We start from the raw sequence: 21,950 nt of genomic DNA, 5'->3' as shown, positions 1-21,950 counted from the left end.
AGTCCGATGAATCTAGGAATGTTGTGAAAAACAAGGCTAGACTAGTTGCACAGGGATACTAAAAAATCAAAGGCATCAATTTTGATGAAACATTTGCCCCGGTTGCACAACTTGAGTTTATAAAAATACTTATATCCATAGCATGTGCATTAAAATTCAAGCTATTTCAAATAGATGTAAAGAGTTCTTTTCTCAATGGAATAATAGAGGAAGAAGTGTGTGTTTAACAACCCAAGGGATTTGTTGATCCCAGATATCCTCATCAAGTATTCATATTGAGAAAAATCCTCTACGGTCTAAAACAAGCACCCCGTGCATGGTATGAGCATTAACTCAATTTTTTTTTTATTGACCACCAGTTTTCTAGGGGGGAGTGTTGATAAGACCCTTTTTGTGTAAAAGACCGACAAAGCCTTACTCATTGCCTAGATTTATGTGGACGACATTGTATTTGGTTCCACATGTGAAGACAATCTGAATTTGAAATGAGCATGGTAGGTGAGCTCAACTTCTTTATGGGATTACAAGTGAAACGATTGCAAAATGGGATATTCATTAGCCAGACCAAATATGAAAAAGAAATGGTAAAATGTTTTGGTCTTGAGTTTGGCCCCACACACCATACTCCCATGAGCACCACACTTGTATCGTTGCATGATAGGGAGCTTTCTATATCTCACAGCGAGTCAGTTGGACATTTCATTTAGCATGGGAGCTTGTGCTAGATTTCATGCCGATCCTAAAGAGTCACACTTAATTGTTGTAAAGAAAATAATTCAATATTTGGCCGGGACCACAAATTTTGTGCTCTAGTACTCGTTTGACACTTCTACCACCATTGTCGGGCATTCAGAGGTTGATTGGGCTGAAAATATGGATGATCACAAATCGACCAGCGTGGTTGCTTATATATCGGGAATTGCCTTGTGTCTTGGTATAACAAAAAGCAAAACTCCATATCTATATCAACTACCGAGGCTGAATATATAACAATCGGCAGCTGTTGTGACCAACTTCTATGGATGAAGTAAATGTTGATAGATTATGGGATTGAACAAAACACTATGACACTATTTTGTGACAATACTTGCGCCATTAATATTTCTAAAAATCCAGTTCAACATTCTAGAACCAAGCACATAGATATCCAACATCACTTTATACGTGAACTTGTTGAAGAGAATATCATGTTGTTGGATTATGTGCTTATCAAGAAACAACTTGACAATATACTAACAAAACCCCTAGATGCCAATAGATTTGGAGATCTCCAAAAGTCCATTGGAGTATGTGCGATCTAGGTATTTTATCGGCAAAACTGTTATAATTGTCATATCTATGGGTTTTTGGCCTCATTAAACAATTTTTTTTTTTTTGTGTACAAAATGTGTCTGTGTATTTTTATTTTTGTTATTTTTTATTATTATTGTGTTCCTATTTGAGTGTTCAAATTTTGCATTAAAGATAAATATTTATGTACATCTCTTAGTTTGTGTCTAAGCATGCTAAAACTGTAAACTTAGGCAATCTGGTTAGTCTTTGATGAGACCTTCAATGACGTCGAAGTGGCACTTTCGATGACATTGAAGTCTACTTTGGAAGTTCAGTCTTCGAAGATTTTGATGGCATTGAATACACTTCGATGACATCGAAATTCAAACTTTGATGCCATCAAAGACACTTCTATATCATCGAAGTATCACTAAATCTGATTTAAGCAGGGTGCGAAAAAGGGTTTTTCACTTTCGGTTCATCTTCTACTCCACTCTGTCCTGTCTTCTTGGTTCCCAAATGACTACACTAGCTCCAAATCGTTGGTAAGATAGCCGTTTCTTCATCATTCCGATTTTTTTGGGTTCTTTATCAAAATCTGGAATTTTTCTTGTGTATTTCGTATATTCCTTTCAATTTTTGTTGGTCTCTCCCTATATTATAATGCCTAAGGACAAAGGGAAGGCGCCGGTGGTGGGGGAGTCATCACGACCTCGTAAAATTTAAAAAAACTTGCTCCCCATAAAGTTAATGGAGCCAAGGCTCCACTGGAACCCTCTTTGCCTGCACCTTCTGTCACACAACAAGAGGTGTCACATCCCACCACTCCCTGCCTTGACAACTAACTACTTGATAAATACAAGGGCCGAAAAGTCATCTTAGAATGGCTAGTTAACATCGCCTGTGTCAATCCCTATGGGATTGACACTATGTTTGAAGCCATGTTGGGGCAATGTTATGAAATTTTGGGGAATGTCTAGAGCCGAACAAGTCTATGAATTTATTTCTAATTGTTATTCTCCCCCACTTGAGCCTCCTTCCATTGATGCCCGCGTCGGGCAGACGATCATCACTGTCACTTTGGGCACCATTGCCCACTTGCTTGGTGTCTCTCTTTCTCTGGTTGGTGTGCCTGAACACGACATGGACTCCCCGACTGTACGCACTACCATCACCAAATTCTTATGCAATGGGGTGGATGTGTCATGAGTTGAGGGCAATGCTCTTCACTCTACTCACATGACCAAACAATATAGGATCCTCCAATTTATATTTTCCACCAATGTGTAGCCACGTGGTACCAATTGAGTAGACATCATCCCTTTAAGTTAGATGTCCTATTCAGTGACGCGACTAGTATCCAACTATGTCTTCCGTCCATTATCCTTCATCAGATCGCTATAATTGTCTAGGTACCCGACCGACATACATTCCTTATAAAAATATCATTTACCTCCTTTCATGCGAGATGTAATCGAGAATTGTATAGGACTTTTAACTGGTTATGAATGATTTCCCAAGGATGTTCCTGTCATGGAACACCTTCATCCTGTCTTTGTAAATTCTCGGGTTCTCATAAGTGTCGTTCTAAAAATTTTCAAGATTATTTAGTTGGAGCCTGCACGGCAACCCAGTGTTGTCCAAGTTAAAGTTTAGATTTGTGATAGCCTAGTAGGCTCTATTGTCACGCCCCAAACCCAGAAATTGGATTCACAGGAATCCCGATCACCGAATCTGGTACCGACAGCCTCCATAGTACCCCATTTTCTGCTCCTAGCGTCCATACGCCAGATTCCGATCCTGCGATCCTACAAGGAAGATTTTTTTATACATTTAACTCATAATAAGCATAACCACATGATTATCTAATTCACAAAGGCAACATCATCATCACATATCCACTAATATAATCATTTGAGTACAATGCTAAAAGGAAAATACATCAATTGGAAATCATGCTCCAGAAGACCGCTGCACGCTCCAAGCTCAAAACTGCTGCAACCTAACATCACCTGCACGCATCTATCGTGCATAAGCTTATAGAAAACTTAAAGGGTGGTGTAAGTGTGTGCACAAGGTAAGTGCCAAATATTCAATCCAATGCCATCATCATACAATACCAGAAATACTGGTAATCCATAAATCGTACAATATCAGAATAAGCAAAAATACTGACAAGATCATGAATTATCAGGGTAAACAGAAATACTGACAAGATCATAAATCATACGATAACAAAGTAAGGGAAAAATGGACAACTCCATGAGTCAATCAATATCAGAATATGCAATATATAACAACTATGCAAATGAGGAGTCATAAAGAGCTAGATATCAAATGCTGAGGATGTGATGCAATATGCAATTCCTGATGAGTCCACGAATAGCATCAGCTGTATCTAGACCATATAATGCAGAAACACGGTAACCCAAAATGTCGTATGCCACGGATGTAATGCAATATGCGGTGCGAATGGAATGACCATGCTGGAGTGTGAAGTCGGGATGATAGTATGTAGTATTGCAGGCTACGGGGTTGACCACAAAGGACTCCTATCCAAACTAGTCCTATACCTAAATTTGGATAGTCAGACTCAATGTGGTAAACTCCTGATCTCAGGTTAGTCGCGCGCCCGACCGAAATCTTGGCTATACGAAGGTACACGTAACAAATAGTTGCGCATTACCAGCCCGAGCGGATAGTGAATGAATGATTGAATGAGTATGCAACTCCTACTTAATAAGTCCACATATCAGTACGGTTCATCTTCGAGATCATCACCGGGGTTTAGTATACTCCAAATGGCACTGCCGCTCTCCCAGCCGCACAGTCCAAGTGAGCATAAGAAACCTCACTATCCGCCTAACCAATAGTTTGCCAATACCTATTCGGCATGTCGATAGCAGACCCATTCATGAGCTGGTCAAACTTAGCCTAACAATACCTCCTACACTCGGGCGGGTAAGGCCACACCCCCTCCCAACTGACCACGACATAGTGTGAGACGCGGCCTCCTGGTATTCGGCACTCGAGCGCTCATGCATCCACTCGGTCTCGACGTTGGGGCATCCTCTGGTACCAAGAGGGTTTAGGAATTTTCACCCAAGGCCATCTATGACAGCCCGATGCTAGAACAAATTTTTGGTGTCCCGTTTGGTCATCCACGATATGCATGTGGAGGTTACGGCCTTGATGTTGCTAGGACGTACAGTAATCATAATGTAAGATGCATGAGTCATCCAATCTTGCGCATACCGTGCGCTCATGTGAGATAACCTCCGCCTATCAGGGAGTCTCATAATAACATGCTCAATAACATATGCAATGATCAACCACATCTCATAACAAACATGCAGATGATGTGCATGGGCATGTATCATGATGCTATGCTATCATGTACTCATAATCGGTATCAATAACCAGTAATGCTATCATTTACTCATAATTGGTATCAATAATTGGCAATGCTATCATGTACTCATAATCGGCCTCAACAATGTGGACATTTAACCAACATTGCCCCCAAGGAATGGACCACATAGAGCCTAACATATAGTGGATCCATGGCCTCACTCAAGAGCTTAATATACATCATGATGGGCCTCTCACATGGGCCTAATAAACATCATAATGGGCTCTATTGCCTGGCCCTCAAATGCACCACAATGGGCCTCATCACATAGGCCTCATGTACATCACATAAGTCTTGACAATCGGCCTTGGCAATCGAAATCGGCCCTGACAATCGAAATCGAGCTTAACAATTGGAATTGGCCTCAATAAATCGGAATTAACTTTAATACTCGGCCTTAACAATTGGGATCAGCCTATACAATCGGCCTCGATACTCGGCCTCGACAATTGGATTCGGCTTATACAATCGGCCTCGACAAATCGGAATTGGCAATCGGTCATGATAACCAGCCTTGATTACTAATCGGTCAATCAACCACGACAATTAAAATCGATCGATACTCAGAATTAGCAAATCGGTCATGATATCCGGCCTCGATCGTTAATCGGTCAATTGGCCACAATAATCAAAATCGATCGATACTCAAAATCGGTAAATCGGTCACGATAATCAATCTTGATCGCTAATCGGTCAATTGTGTAAGATCCATATCCTAGCCCATATTGTTCCATAGGCTTCGCCAGTCATTCTGGTTGAATTCTGATGACGCGCGATCGGTTATCGACGTTTGCGCGTGACCTTGAAACGTGTCCTGTATTTCAGAGTCGGCTCAACTTAAGACCTATACCCTTGCGACCGCGTCGTCGCCGCGGTTCCGACGCCGCATCTCTGTCACCGAGGAGATACCCATGCCAGGAAGTCTGGGCCCGCGTTCAGTTTGAGAAAAACACCGCATGTTGTAAATTCCAAGAGAATTTATCAAATCCATCACATCAATCACATCACTTGTCAAAAGTACACCCATCACTCAACCCATTACTCTCCCCATGCCCAAGTACAAAAGCAACCCCCCAAAAGTCAAAAGCACCTTACCTCTCATGTCACTCCACCATCCCTCTCTCCCATCACCCATCTCTTTCTCTCTCTCTCTCTCTCATTCTCCAAAGACAAGCAACTCCAACGTCCATGGCTTCCATGGAGAACCTTGGTGTGGCCCACCTTCCTATCTCTCATTCCCACCCTCCAAAGTTCATCGCAACCGTTAAAATCCAACCTTTGGAGCTCTATATTGCGTCGGTGGAAGAAGGAATAGGAGATCAAAGGTGGGTGATTCTCCCTCTCTCTCTCTCTCTTCTTCCTTTATTTTGTAGCCCACTCAATAAGATGTGATGCCTATTTGTCCATCAAATGGACCCCATGGCCGTCCAAGCTATGTGGGCCCTACCTTGTGGGTGATGGGAAAGCACAACTATCAAATTGATCCATATTAGGTGGGCCACGTTCATGTGGGACCCACTTTTACTAAGATGTGGGCCACGTGCATGTGGGGCCCACCATGGTGCTGTGTACATCCATACCGTCCAGCGTCCTTGGACGCTGGACGTGAGGAAGAGGGCTGGCTAACATGGAGTGTATGTACTGACATGGTGTGTACTAATAAAGCTGAAAAAAAAAGAGAGAAGTTGCTTTTGGAATAGCCTACCCATGTAGGCCCCACCTTGATATATGAATCCAATCCACGCCGTCCATTCCATTCCCCACGTGTTTTTAGGCGTTGAGAAGAAATTTGAGGCTAATCCGATTCTCAGGCGGGCCATACCATAGGGATTAGTACTGTATACCATTAAAACACACCTTGCAACTTCTATTCGTCCAAAACAGGCCGCATATTGGACTCATTTGGTCGGTCTTGGACCGTGGAATCCAATGGCTGGAGTGGATTCATCTGATACTGGCCCTGCATAGAAGATTTTACAAAAATTTGTTTTAAAAAAAATAATAATAATAGCAGCAGCAGCAGCGCTGCTGCCGCTGACAAGCCAGCAATGCCCAGGCGCTGGTGGACAGGCGACCGAGCTGGGCCTCACGGCTCTAGCCGTGGGTCCCACTGTGATGCTTTTCAAAAATCAATGCCGCCCATTTTGTGGGCCCCTTAGGGCCGAGGGCCATCTTCAAAAATCAACTGTATACGGCACTCAGGTGGACCACACCAATTAAAATCATGTGAAGACATGCCAAAACATATAAAATCACTTGGTGGGGCCTACTTGAAATTTGGATGCTGTTGAAAATTGGTCTGAACCCTCAGCCAAGTGGGACACACATAATGGGTGGGCTGGATTCGGGAACCACATTCGGTGGGCCCCAATTTTTCAAGGTCCACGTGAACCTTTTATTGGTTGGATGTAAATAAACATCACTGTGGGCCGTACCCCATGGTCCGTGTGACCTTATTAACAGCTTGGATGTTATATAAACAGTCTAGTGGGCCCTAGTCCAGTGGGCCCTCCTCTGGCCCACGTGACCTTATAAACAGGTTGTATGGCAAGTAAACATTGCAGTGGGCCCCTGGCCCATGTGACTTTATCAACAGATTGGATGCAAGTAAATATTGCAGTGGGTCCCATGATCGTGTGACCTTATCAACAGGTTGGGAGAGAAATAAATATTATAGTGGGCCCCAGGTCTATATGACCTTATCAATAGGTTGGATGCAAATAAATATTACAGTGGCCCAGGTTGGATGACAAATAAATATTACGGTGGGCCCAAGGTCCACGTGACCTTATGAATAGATTGGATTGCAAATAAATATTACAGTAGGCCCTAGGCCCATGTGACCCTATGACCAGTTTAGATGAAAAATAAACATCATGTTAGCCCCAGTTTGGATGGATAGTATGTTGGGCCCTACGTTGGGTGGAAAATAAACATTTTGGTGGGTCTTACTTAAGACCCATTTATGTATGTGTTGTGTCCACAATTGTGGACCTCCATTACGGAATATGTGACTTATCTATGCCTTCCATCCCTATGGGACCCACCATGATGCATGTGTTTCATCCAACCGTCCAACCATTTTTTTTTTTGGAATATGATTTTTAAGGTTTGGGACGAAAATAAGACGGATTTATTTATCAAGTGGACCATAGTGCACGGTGAGGATTGAACAGCTATCTTTGAAATCCTTGAGATCTTATGATTAAATTGGATGGGAAATAAATGTTATGGCGGGCCTTGGAAATTTTAGTAGTGGAAAATCATTATCACCACTTATATTTGAGTGTGGCTCATTTGATATATATATGGCCATATGGTGTGGCCCACTTACCATATTTATGGCCCATTGTTAAGGCCCACCTTGTTATATATGAGGTCCTTGTGATGCAGCCCATTAGATGTATTTGGGGCCCATGGGTCGAGGCCCAATATGATGTATATAAGGCCCATTTCAATGCGTGATTCTGCCATGATAAATGTATTGTATATCCGCACCATTTAGCTCGCTGGATGGTGGGACTCTTCCCCCCAATGTATGTATTTTATATCCGCACTGTCTACCAGTCTTGATGGCACAGGGCTGCTTGCTGCATGTGCTGGGCCCGCCCACATTGTACAGGCCCACCATGCTGTGTGTACTTTACCCACACCGTCCACTTGTGCGGCCCGCCTAGACGTACGTATTTTGTATCCACACCGTCCATAATGTTGGGATAGTGTTGGACAATGTTTGGTTGGCGCCGATTTACATGGATATGTTTGTATAAGTGCTAATCATCATACGTGGGCCATGGGTGTAGTGATACACATGTTATACCTACAACTATTGAAATGATTTTTGGTGCAGCTCGTATAATGAGGGTCACCTTGATGTATTAGTGCGGCCCATTGTGATGTATGTGGCCCATTATGATGTGTTTGGCCCATGTGCGGGCCATCTGTTTGTCTTGTTAGGACCATGAGACGTGGCCTACTGTGATATATCTGAGGCCAATGGGCGAGGCCCATTAGTGCAACACATATAATACAACCCACTTAATGTGTATGAGGCCCATTGATGTGGCCCACTTATTGTATTTGAGGCCCACGGGTTGCCGCCCATTATGATGTAATGAGGCCCATGGGTCATGGCCCATTATACTCGGCCCATACGTTGTGGCCCATTGAGATGTGTTTCCGACCCATTTAGTGAGGCCATTGTGATATATTCCTGCTCATATGATGAGGACCATTGAGATGTATTTCCGGCCCATGTGAGGCGGCCCATAGCGATGTGCATTAGGCCCATGTGATGCGACCCACTTGATTTATGAGATCATAGTGTGAGGCCATGGGCCCACTATATGCTAGGCCTTATGCGGGTCACTTGTTGGGAGCAATGTTGGTTAGACGTCCACATTGTTGGGCAATGACGGTTAGATGTCCACATTGTGACCTTCCCTTAGGCCTTGTTAGGCCCATTCTCTTCATGGGTTAACCCAAATAAGTGGAGCCCATTCACCGTAGACGGATGGCTCCGTGCTTTCGGATTTGATATAACCACGGCTGAGTACCGAACTTTATACTATGGTTGATCGGCTGATCATTTATAGACCCCGCTTGGTTTATCTGTTGATTATCGGTGCCATTGCCGTGACTGATTTGCCGATTCCGATTATTGACCGATCCCAATTGTCGTGGTCGATTGCCGAATATCGATCAAGGCCAATTACCGATTCTGATTTGTCTTGGCTAATTGTTAATTATCGATCGAGGCCAATTACCAATTCTGAATTGTCTTATTGATTGATTATCGATCGAGGCCAATTACCGATTCTGATTTGTCTTGGCTAATTGTTGGTTATCGATCGAGGCCAATTACTGATTCTGATTTGTCTTAGCCGATTGCTGAATATCGATCGAGGCTGAATATCTATCGAGGCCGATTACCAATTCCGATTGTCGAGGCCGATGTTGATTGCCGAGGCCAATTGTCGAGACCTATATGATGTATATGCGATCCATAGTTGAGGCCCATTATGATGCATTAGAAGGTCAGGCGATGGAGTCCATTGTGATGTATGTTAGGCCCATGTGAAAGGTCCATCGTGGTGTGTATTATGCTATTGAGAGGGACCCATGGTGTTGTACGTTTGGCCCTTGTGTGAGGCCATGGGTCCACCATTCCTTGGGGGACAATGTTGGTTAAATGTCCACATTGTTGTGATTGATTGTCAATGCCGGATATTGATACTGATTATAAGTATGTGACTGCATAGCATCATGATCATGCCCATATGCATCATTTGCATGTTTGTTATGAGATGTGGTTGACCATTGCATATGCCATTAGGCAAGATGTTATGAGACTCCCTGATAGGCAGAGGTTATCTCACATGAGTGCACGATATGCGCAGGATTTATGCATAACTGGATTGTATGACTTATGCATCTTACATTATGATTACTGTACACTTTAACAACATCAGGGCCGTAGCCTCCACAGGCATATCGTGGATGGCCATATGGGACATAGAAAATCTGTTTTACATGGAGTGCTATAGATATCCCTGGGTGAAAGTCCCTAAACCCTCTTGGTTCCAGAGGTTGCTCCAACGTCTAGACCGAGTGGATGTATGAGCGCATGAGGGCCGTATACCATTAGGCAGCGTCTCTCACTGTGTCGTGGTCGGTTGAAAGGGGGTACGGCCTTACCTGCCCGAGAGGAGGGGGCAATGCTAGGCTGAGTCTGACCAGCTCGAGGAATGGGTCCGCTATCGACAAGACGGGCCCGATATTGGCAGGTGGATAGTGAGGTCTCTTCCACTCATCTTGTTGCGCGCGATGGGGCGACAATCTGGTTTGGAGTGTAATAGACCCCGGTGATTTCTCAGAGAGGAACCGTACTGATATGTGGACCTATTGAGCAGGCATTGCATACTCATTCATTCATTCATTCACTATCCACTCGGGCGGATGGTGCGCAACCATTTGTTATGTGTACATTCGCTTGACCAGGATTTCAGTTGGGCGCGCGACTAACCTGAGATCAGAAGTTTACCACATTGAGTCTGACTATCCAAATTTAGGTATGGGACTGGTTTAGATAAAGGTCCCTTGTGATGGACCCCGTGACCTACAATACTACGTACTATCATCCCGACTTCACACTCTACCAAGGTCATTCCATTCGCACCACATATTACATTACATCTGATGCATATGACATTTCGGGTTACTATGTTTATGCATTTATATGACCTAGATACAACTGACGGTATTCATGGACTTATCAGGATTTGTATATTGCATTGCATCAGCGGCATCTGATATTTGGCTTGTTGTCTCCGCATTGCATAGTGATCTACATTGCTTCATCAGTATTTGATATTGTTTTTATTATATTTCTGCGTCGCATAGCCTAGATAAAACTGATGGTATTTATGGGCCTATCAATATGTTTTCGTATTTCTCTAATTTTGTATGATTTATGATCTTACTAGTGTTTCTGATATAGTATGATTATGGGTTTATCAGTATTTCCGCTTACTCTGATTACTCTGATATTGCTTACTTGGCACTTACCTTATGCACACACTTTCACCACCCTTTAAGATTTCTATAAGCTTATGCACGATAGATGGTGCAGGTGATGTTAGGTTGCAGCAGTGTTGAGCTTGGAAGCGTGTAGCGACCTTCTGGAGCTTGATTTTTATTTATGTATTTCCTTTTAGCATTATACTCAAATGATTATATTAGTGGATATGTGATGATAATGTTGCCTTTGTGAATTGGGTAATCTTATGGTTATGCTTATTATGAGTCAAATGTACATTGGAAAAATCCTCCTTGTAGGATCCCAGGATTGAAAATCTAGCATTTGGACACTAAGAGCCGAGAATGGGATACTACGGAGGCTGTCGGCACCGGATTTGGCGATCGGGATTCCTATGAATCCGATTTCCGGGTATAGGGCGTGACAAATCGGCCATGACAATCTAAATCGATCGATACTCAGAATCGATAAATCGGTCATGATAATCAACCTTGATCGCTAATCGGTCAATCGGCCATGACAATCAAAATCGATCGATACTCAGAATCAACAAATCGGTCACGATAACCGGCTTTGATCACTAATCGGTCAATCAGCCACGATAATAAAAATCAATTGATTCTCAGAATCGGTAAATCGGTCACGATAATCAACCTTGATCGCTAATCGGTCAATCGGCCACGATAATCAAATCGATTGATACTCAGAATCGACAAATCGGTCACGATAATCGACCTTGATCGCTAATCGGTCAATCGGCCATGACAATCAAAATTGATTGATACTTAGAATCGGCAAATCGGTCACGATAACCGACTTTGATTGCTAATCAGTCAATCGGCCACGACAATCAAAATCGATCGATTCTCAGAATTGACAAATCGGTCACGATAATTGGCCTTGATCGCTAATCGGTCAATTGGCCACAATAATCAAAATCAATCGATACTCAGAATCGGCAAATCGACATCGATGAGAATGACCTAACAAGGCCTAAGGGAAGGTCACAATGAGGACATCTAACCATCATTGCTTATCAAGGTGGACATTCAACCAACATTGTTCCCAAGGAGTGGCCCATACAAAGGAGCCACACACAACGTAACGGCCATACATACCGCGCATTGGGCCTCAACCATGGGCCTCCAATACATCACAATGGGCCTGACCCATAGGCCATGAATAGGTCACAATGGACCCCGCCTATGGGCCTCAAATCCGCAATAGGTGAAGCCTACACATGGGCCTTACATACATCAAGTGGGCTTCATCAATGGGCCACACTAATGGGCCTTATACACATCAAGTGGGCTACATCATTGGCCACACTAATGGGCCTTATACACATCAAGTGGGCTACATCATTGGGCCGCACTAATGGGCCTTATACACATCAAGTGGGCCCTACACACATAACAGGTACGTAGCTGGTGTGAGGGTACTCCAGCCAATCCGTTTCCCACACGTGCATCGAGGTAAGTCCCACCGTCCAAGGACGGGACGGTGGAGATACATACATCACGTGGGTCCCACGTCCCATGTGGAGAGATGGACAAAGTGGATATAGAATAAATATATCAAGGTGGGACACGTTGGATGGCATAGATAAGACATAAAAATCCAAGTGGAGCCTCATTAGCACCGTCCAAATATGGACAGTGGGGATACAAAATACATACGGCAAGGTGGGCCCCCACCATAATGTCTATTTTCCATCCAATCTGTCCATATGGTCACAAAGACCTGGTTAAGGAGGAAAAATAAATATCATTGATCCAAAACTTCTGTACTCCCAAGAAGTTTCAATGGTGGATGATCAATCCCCACTGATTTCTGTAGTGTGGTCCACCTGATGGATGGCTGGATCTATCACACATTTCATGGTGGGTCCCATCCAGATGGACAGCCAGGATGAAGCAAATATCCCAGGCAGGACCCACAGAACTTGCTAATGTAAGTACAACAGCTATTTATTGCGGGTACCAACCCACTGTCCATCAGATGTACGGTTTGGATGAAGAACAAATGGACAGTGGGGGTATAAAACATATACATCACAGCGAAGCCCACGGTGCTTGCGGTTGCACGTACAGCAGCAGTTGCAGTGGCTGCTAGCCCACCGTCCATCAGACGGACAGTTTGGATTTAAATAGATGGACAGTGGGGATTTGAGCCACTTACTGATGTAAACACATCAACTATGTGCTGGTATGGTGGCAGACCAGCTAATCCTCTCTCACGGTGAGTGGGTCCCACGTGCTGGGCTCAGCACGGTGTGCTTCCACCTGAGACTTGCATCTGCCTCATTCCAGCCTATGGCCTGGTTCCTAGATGAACGACGTGAATGAAACACGTGCCTTATGTGCGGCCCACAGAATCCGTTGACGTCCTGTAGTGGGATGGCCCACTGTCCAGATGATGGACGGCGTAGAGAGAGCAGATACATCATGGTGGCCCTACACAGCACCGTCCAAATGGACAGTGCAAATAAATACATCATGGTAGGCTCCACGGACCTCGCTGACATCACTCCGTTAGCCATATGGCTAGGGCATGAAGAATCCCAGCCAATCCACTCCTCATCAGGTGGGTCCCACATGGGGCCCACCATAATATTATATTATATTTTAATATATATACAGAGAAAGAGGGAGGGAGGCAGCTTCAACGTCCAACGTCCAATTTGGACGGACGGCTTGGATGAAACACAAACATCAGTGGAGCCCACGGTTGTTGACGCAATACAGAAGCTACATGGCTGCGTGGGTCCCACCGTCCCACACCGTGGACGATGAGGATCAACATCAAGGTGGGCCACAAAATGGAAAAAGGGAGAAAGAGAGAGAGAGATCGCTAAGAAGGGGAGGGACCCCGCCACTATGGGCCCTCCCTAAATAAAAAGCATACATCAAGATGGGTCCCACCATAATGTGGGCCCTCAAATAACAAAATCGACGGTTAGATCACCCACCTTTGATCGCATATTCCTTCTTCCACCTATGCACTCTAGAGCTCTATGGGGACAATTTGGACAGTTGAGATGATGATCCAAAGGGTGGATTAGGTGGTAAGAAGGTGGGCCATGCCAAGCTTCTCTCATGGAGCTTGGACGATGGATTCTCATGGGTTGTGTGAGAATGAGAGAGAGAGGTGTAAGGGAGAGAGATAGGTGTGATGTGTGTGAATGAGTGATGTGTACTTGTGTAAGAGAGAGTACTTGTGTAAGAAAGAGTTGACTTTAAGGGAAGAGTGGTTGTACTTGGGGATGGGTGAGTGATGGAGTGTAATGTGTACTTGATTGATGGAATGATGTGACGTGTTGTAGAGATTCTCTCGGTATTTGCAACGTGCGGCGTTTTTCTCGAACTGAACGCGGGCCCACATCTCCTGGCCCGGGTATCGCCTCGGCGCGTAATACATGGTGTCGGAACCGCGACAACGGCGTGGTCGCACTGGTACAAGTCTCAGGTCGAGCCAACTCTGATATACAGGGCACATCTCAGGATCGTGTGTAAACGCTGATAACAGATCGCGGATCACTGAAATTCGACTGGGAGGATCGCGGGAGCTTACAAAATAGTACGGTTTAGGATACGGGCCTGACATCTATGCTCTAGCTCCATAGGCAACTAGCAAGCTTTTCCCTAGACGAGTCTAAAGGGAGACATTCTAATGGGGTTCTTAAAAGCTGTATGGTAAGCCCATAGGCGTCAGTCAAGCGAATTGACCAATCCTTATGGTTAGGGTTAACCATTTTTTTCAGAATTTGTTTAATTTTTCTATTGAAAATCTCAGCTTGCCCGCTTGTCTGTGGGTGATATGGAGTGCTCACTTTATGAGAGATGCCATATTTCTTCATTAAGTTCTCAAATGGTCTATTAAAAAAATGTGAACCTCCATCACTAATGATGGCCCAAGGTGTTCTGAACTGGGAAATGATATTTTCTTTTAAGAATCGAATGACCTTTTTATGATCATTGTTCCGGCAAGAGATCGCTTCAACCCATTTAGTGGCATAGTCTACTACTAACAAAATGTATATATTCCCAAAGGATTAAGGGAATGGTCCCATGAAATCGATGCCCTAACAATCAAATGCTTCAATGATAAGAATGGGGTTCAGATGCATCATATTTCGACAGGACAACCCTCCTAATTTCTGACAATGCTCACAAGGTTTACAAAACTCATGAGTATCTCTGAACATAGTGGGCCAATAAAAGCAATACTATAGAATTTTGTCTGTGTTCTTTTTAGTAGAAAAATAACCATCATAAGCCTGAGAGTGATAAAAGGAGATGACACTCTGATGTTCATTGGTTGACACACATCTCCTTAGAATTTGGTCTGAGAAATATTTAAACAGATAAGGGTTATCCCATAAAAACTTACATACCTCGGCGAAGAATTTTTTTCTTATCTTGCACAGTCCAATATGTTGGCATGAAACCTGTGACAAGATAATTTGCAATATCAGCAAACCAAGGTAATTATGAGAGTTTAAACAATTGTTCATTAGAAAACATATCATTTATAGGTGTTGGCTCAAGGGAATCGGAGAGGTCAAGCCTAAAGAGATGGTCAGCCACTATGTTCTCTACTCCTTTTGTGTCTCTTATTTCTATATCAAATTCCTAGAGTAGGAGGATCCATCTTATCAAGCGAGGCTTAGTGTGCTTCTTAGAAAGAAGGTAATTCAGCACTGCATGATCTGTGTAGATATGATTTTATATCCAATCAAGTAAGGCCTAAATTTGTCCAAAGTGAACACTATGGCTAAGAGTTCCTTCTCTGTAGTAGAATAGTTCACTTGGGCAGAATTTAGAGTTCTACTCGCATGGTGAATCACGTAGGGCTTCTTCTCTTTTCCCTGGCCTAACACTACCCCAATAACATAGTCAGATGCATCACACATAATCTCAAAAGGTATGCTCCAGTCAGGTGGCTACATGATGGGTGTGGTAGTCAACATGCTCTTGAGCTTAATGAAAGCTTCATAGCATTGTTCAGTCCACTCGAATGGAGTATCCTTTTGAAGTAGATTACATAAAGGACGAGAGAGGTGACCAAAGTCCTTTATGAATCATTTGTAGAATCCGGTGTATCTTAAGAAAGATTGCACGTCGTGTATGCTTTTGGGAGGTGGTAGGTTAGAGATAAGATTGATTTTCGCCTTATCCACCTCAATTCCTTTGGACGAAATTATGTGTCCAAGTACAATTCCTTTGGGAACTATGAAATGACATTTCTCCCAATTCGGAACTAAATTCTTTTCGTCGCATCGCTTTAGCACACTTTTGAGATTTTCCAGACACTTGCTGAAGGGTGGACCAAAGACAGAGAAGTCGTCCATGAAGACCTCTACATATTGCCCCAGCATGTTAGAAAAAATACTCAATCTACATCACTGAAAAGTGGCGAGGACATTACACATACTGAACGACATCCTTCGGTAAGCAAAGGTGTTATATGGGCATGTGAATGTTGTCTTCTCTTGATCTTCAAGGGCTATCTCTATTTGATTATATCCTAAATACCCGTCAAGAAAGTAGTAATAAGAATGACCAGCTAGCCTTTCCAAGTTTTAGTCAATGAAGGATAAAGGAAAGTAGTCCTTCCTTGTGATGGTATTCAATATTCTATAGTCAATGCACATTCTCCAACCAGTAGTAACTCTGGTTAGCATGAGTTCATTATCGGCATTGACTACGATGGTGATTCTGAACTTCTTAAGAACCACCTGAGTTGAACTCACCTATTGACTGTGAGATATAGGGTAAATTATACCCATATCCAATAAATTAAGTACCTCAGCCTTAACAACTTCTTTCATATTTGGATTGAGTCGACGTTGTGGTTGTTGGGTGGTTTTCGCATTATTCTCAAGATGAATGCCGTGAGTACAAATCAAAGGGTCAATTCTCTTGAGGTCCATAATCAACCATTCAAGGGCTCCTTTATGCTCAATGAGAGTAGAAATAAACATACTCTCTTATTCTTTCTTAAGGTGAGAAGAAATCTCCACCGGGTATATCTCATCTTGACCTAAGTAGACTATTTAAGATCAGCAGGCAAAGGTTTTAAGTCAAGCTTTGGTGCTTTAAGGCACGACGGTGGATGCACTACATCAGTTTGGGATAATTTATCAAATTATGGCCTTCACCGATTAACTTCAAGTACCGGCGTAGCATCAAGTAAGGCATCCATCTCCCTAATCATGTCATCATCTAAATTAGGGGAGTGGGCCAAGCATGTCTCAGAGTATCAGAGTATAGAGTAAAAAGTGCTCTATCTTCCATGAAAGAATTGATCATGTTAATGTTATGAATATCGTCATCATTCTCTGACTGTTTGTTCATATTAAAAAAAGATGTTGAGCTCCAATGTCATATTTTTGAAAGATAGATTCATAATCACATTCCTACAATTAATGATAGCATTTGATGTAGCAAGAAATGGGCGACCAAGAATGACGAGTATCTGAGTGCTCACATCCACGATTGGTTTAGTATCCAGAACAATAAAATCTACTGGGTAGTAGAATTTATCAACCTGGACCAACACATCCTCAATTATCCTTCTCAATACACGAACTGATCGATCAGTAAGTTATAACGTGGTCCGGATTTTAATTCACTAAGACCCAGTTGTTCATAGATTGAGTAAGGAATCAGATTTACACTCACTCTCAAGTCAAGAAGTGCATGCTCAATCTAGTAATTTCCAATTACACAAGTGATGGTTGGGCTATCAGGATCTTTGTATTTTTGTGGCACATCTTGCTTGAGGATGGCACTCACTTTTTTGTCAAAAAGATTTCCTTTTGTATGCTTTGCCATCTTTTGGTAGTGCATAGATCTTTTAGAAATTTGGCATATGAAGGAATTCATTTAACAACATCTAGTAGAGGGATGTTGACCTTCACTTGTTTAAACACCTTTAGAATATTCTGAGAGTTCGAAAGAGGTTTTGGTGCAATCAACCGTTGGGGGAATGACGCAATCAGCTTACTTTGAGATTTCGATTCCAACCCATGTGGGGCATTACTAGGTCTATTATTCTCAATTTCTTCCAGGTCCTTAGGCTTTTCAGCCCTTACCGGAATAGATTTGTCAATTGTCTTTCCACTCATAAAAGTGATGATAGACTTAGCTTGCTCCATTTGATTTGAAAGCTTGGGTCACTAATTTTACATTATGGTTTTAAATTGGGGAGGGATTGGGCTGGAAGCATCCCTTTCTCCCTACTTGTTAAGTGTGACTCAATCATTTGAATGGACGATACAAACATTCCCATTATTGTTTTGAGATCCTAGAATGCTTGCACCGTATTTCGGTTGTATAGCTCTTGATTTTATATGAATTTTTTAACCGTATCTTCTCGAGGCCTCTTTTGATTTAAGAATTGTGTAAAGGCCTCTTAAGGGTTAGTCGTTTGTCCATTCTTCTAACTGAAATTTAGATGGTTCCTCCAACTAGAGTTGTATGTGTTTGAGGTGGGTCCTTTGAAAGGGCTTTGGTAGTTGTTCACAGCATTTGATTAATCATTCAATATCTCTTGAAAAGCAGGAATTGTTGGGCAAATTTCAGTGGTATGTATGCTACGAACACAGATACCACAAACAACTTCCATAGCCTTGTTGGATTTGATAGGTATAGCCTTCTTAAGTTCCATGGCCTCGACTTTTCTTGTGAAATTGGCCACTTGTACGCTCATATCATCTTCCTCTTTTAAAGCATAAATTCATCCCCTTTCCTTTGATTGAGTAGGCTTAAAAGTAGTGGGTCTTGGAGAGGTGTCCCATGATTGCGTATTTTCTGCTAATTGATCTAGGTAATCCCATGCACCATCGGCCTCATTATTCATGAATTCGCCATTACACATCATCTCTACAAAATGGTGCATTGGTGAAGTTAATCCATTATAGAAAAAGCTTATTGTTCGCCATATCACGTAGCCATGATGTGGACAGGAATTCATGAGATCCTTAAACCTTTCTCAGTATTGGAAGAAGGTCTCTTCCTCTTTCTAGGCAAAGTTCATTATTGCCTTCCTTAAAGTGTTAGTTTTATGAAACGAGAAAAACTTTGTGAGAAATTTTCGAGTCATCTTGGCCCGTGTTCTGATGGATTTTAGCTTTAAGGAGTACATACACATCTTAGCCTTTTCCTTTAATGAGAAGGGAAACAATTTTAGTCACACTGTGTCCTTAAATACTTTTGGAAAGTGTAATGTGGTGACTATCTCATAAAACTCTTTGATGTGCAAGTATGGACTTTCAAAATCTAGTCCAAGAAATTTACAAATGAGTTATATCACTCCATGTTTAATATCCACGTTTCCTGTGTTAAGTAGAAAGACCATGCAAGAAGGTGTACTCACTCCCGCCAGTTGTAAATAATCTCATAAAGTACGAGGCAGAGGGTGCATTTGTACCTCGTTTTCATCTTGAACTTTAACTCCTCAATTGGTGGTTGAGGTTGATATGCAACAATCGCTTCTATTGTCTCAAAGGGTCTTAAGTGGTGTCTAATCCTGTGATGGATAAGAAACCCTTCAACTAATCCTCATTCACTCAAAAGACGTATAGTGTTATCACGAACCTACTTGGATATGAAACACTCTCAGCCCTCAAATAACTAAAAATTAAACGTAAGAAAAAGAAAAGTAGAAAAACTAAAACAAATAAGAAATCTAGAAAAGTAAAGAAAGAGAGAATTGGAAAGAGGTTACTGGATTAGAGTTTCTACGTTAGGATCCTACAAAATAGAAAACAATGTTAGTTTCTAAAAATAATTTCAAAGAAAAAAAATCTTAACCTAAAATCAAAAACAGAAAGTTAACCCTAATCTTAACTTAATTCTAATACCAATTAATTTCATAAAAACATATCCATCATACCTAACAATGGCGCCAAAAACTTGTTCACAACCCTAGGTGTAAGGTCGTAATGTAATAATAACTCGATAAGATTGAGGTCGAATCCACAGGGACTAAACTTATACGTATTCTGAAAAAAAAAATTAGAACTAGAACTAGAAAAAGTTCTAAATTGAAATTTGAATAATCGAGAATAATGGTGAATAATGTTGATTAAAACTTATGAATTTAAAGGTGGGAACTAGGGTGCCAAGGATCTACTTGTAACTATCAAGATGTTACCTTGCTTGATTCAATAAACACAATTGGAATTGGAGTCCTATCCTATCCAATCAGAAAAAATAATTTAAATCAAATCTGAATGTTTTATTAACTTATTTCTAAATGGAGAAGAATTGTGAAGATTGGAAGGGATTCTATCACCCTACCATGCCCAGGAGATGATGGTGAACAACGGGATTTATCAATCTCACTATCTCAAAACAAGAAAAGAAGATATCCAAAGCTATCACAGCATCTATTGTAATCTAAGTTATAATAAATCATAGAAAACTGAAAATATTCCCTTAATATCAAACTAAAAATCAATGAAGTTAAATAAGAACAAGAATCAAAGGAAAATAAATATCCCAACAAGCTACAAGCTTCACCTCTTAACCCTAGCTAAGAGGTTTAGCCAACCATAGACATGATTGAAATAAAATCTGTTAAACAAAGCATGAAAAATAAACTAGGGAAGAAGAAAAACTCATTGGCGGCTGCTCCACCCTTGTGCTATGCTCCTTAAGATCTTTCCAAACCCTAGAAGATGTTTTGGAGCATCTTAGGGAGTCCTACTTATAGTTGTGGAACTCCAACTTTCGCACTGTGTCGGAAAAATCTAGAAACTGTCTCAAATTTACGCACTCTGCGCAGTTTTCCAAAATAGTCTCTGAGTTTAAACCAACTCAAATTTACGCACTGCGCATTTTTTCAAAATAGATTCAGAGTTTCAGAATATGCTTTTTCAAGACAATTTCATAAATATATTTGTTTTCAGGTCAATTTCAGGATTCCTTTTCTTCACTTCAAATCTTTGATTCTCTTCATTCCTCACTTGGTTTTCTTGGATCTTTGACATGTGAATTCTTCATTAATGACTTCCAAATATCCAAATCTTCATTTAGTAATCTTTTTACGCATAAATCTTCCTTTTGGCATCAATTTCACCTTAAGCTCTCGAAATCACCTTGCACTTGAAAACATGAATAATTAAATCGATTAAGCACTATTATGTTTAAAAAATAAGGTATAAATAGGGAGAAATATACAATATTTCACACTCAACAATGGCCCACCCAAAGTATGGATATGTCTCAATATTGGACCCTAGGCCTAAAATGATATGAAAAGATATATGGATGGTGTGAATCAAACAAATACATCAGGGTGGGTGCCATGAGTGGCAACCCACTTCCCACATCATTGCATGTATGCAAATGATCACGGGTGGTTTCCAGCCACATGATCTTTGTGGTGTGGTCCACCTAAGATTTGGATTAGCTTGATATTTGGAATCAATGCGTAAAATGAGAAGGTAAATTCGATGGATGGCATGGATGAAATATATACATCATGGTGGGTCCCAATAGTGGACCACCTCCCAACGCCTGCCAAGGGCTACATCAATAGGACATTAGACAGCAATGTCCAGCGGATGTGCTCCAGCATATGGTCCCCTTCTCTCTCTTTTATCTCTTTTGTTTACAAGGTGGTGGGATCCACCTAAAAAAATCCACTCCGTCCATTAGATTGGTCAGGTCATTGTGGGCCAATTAGCTTTAAATCAAATCAATTTTGTCGTATTTC

Source organism: Magnolia sinica, chromosome 17 (assembly GCF_029962835.1).
Source record: "Magnolia sinica isolate HGM2019 chromosome 17, MsV1, whole genome shotgun sequence".
In the NCBI taxonomy this organism is placed as follows: domain Eukaryota; kingdom Viridiplantae; phylum Streptophyta; class Magnoliopsida; order Magnoliales; family Magnoliaceae; genus Magnolia; species Magnolia sinica.
This window is presented reverse-complemented; position numbering follows the sequence as displayed.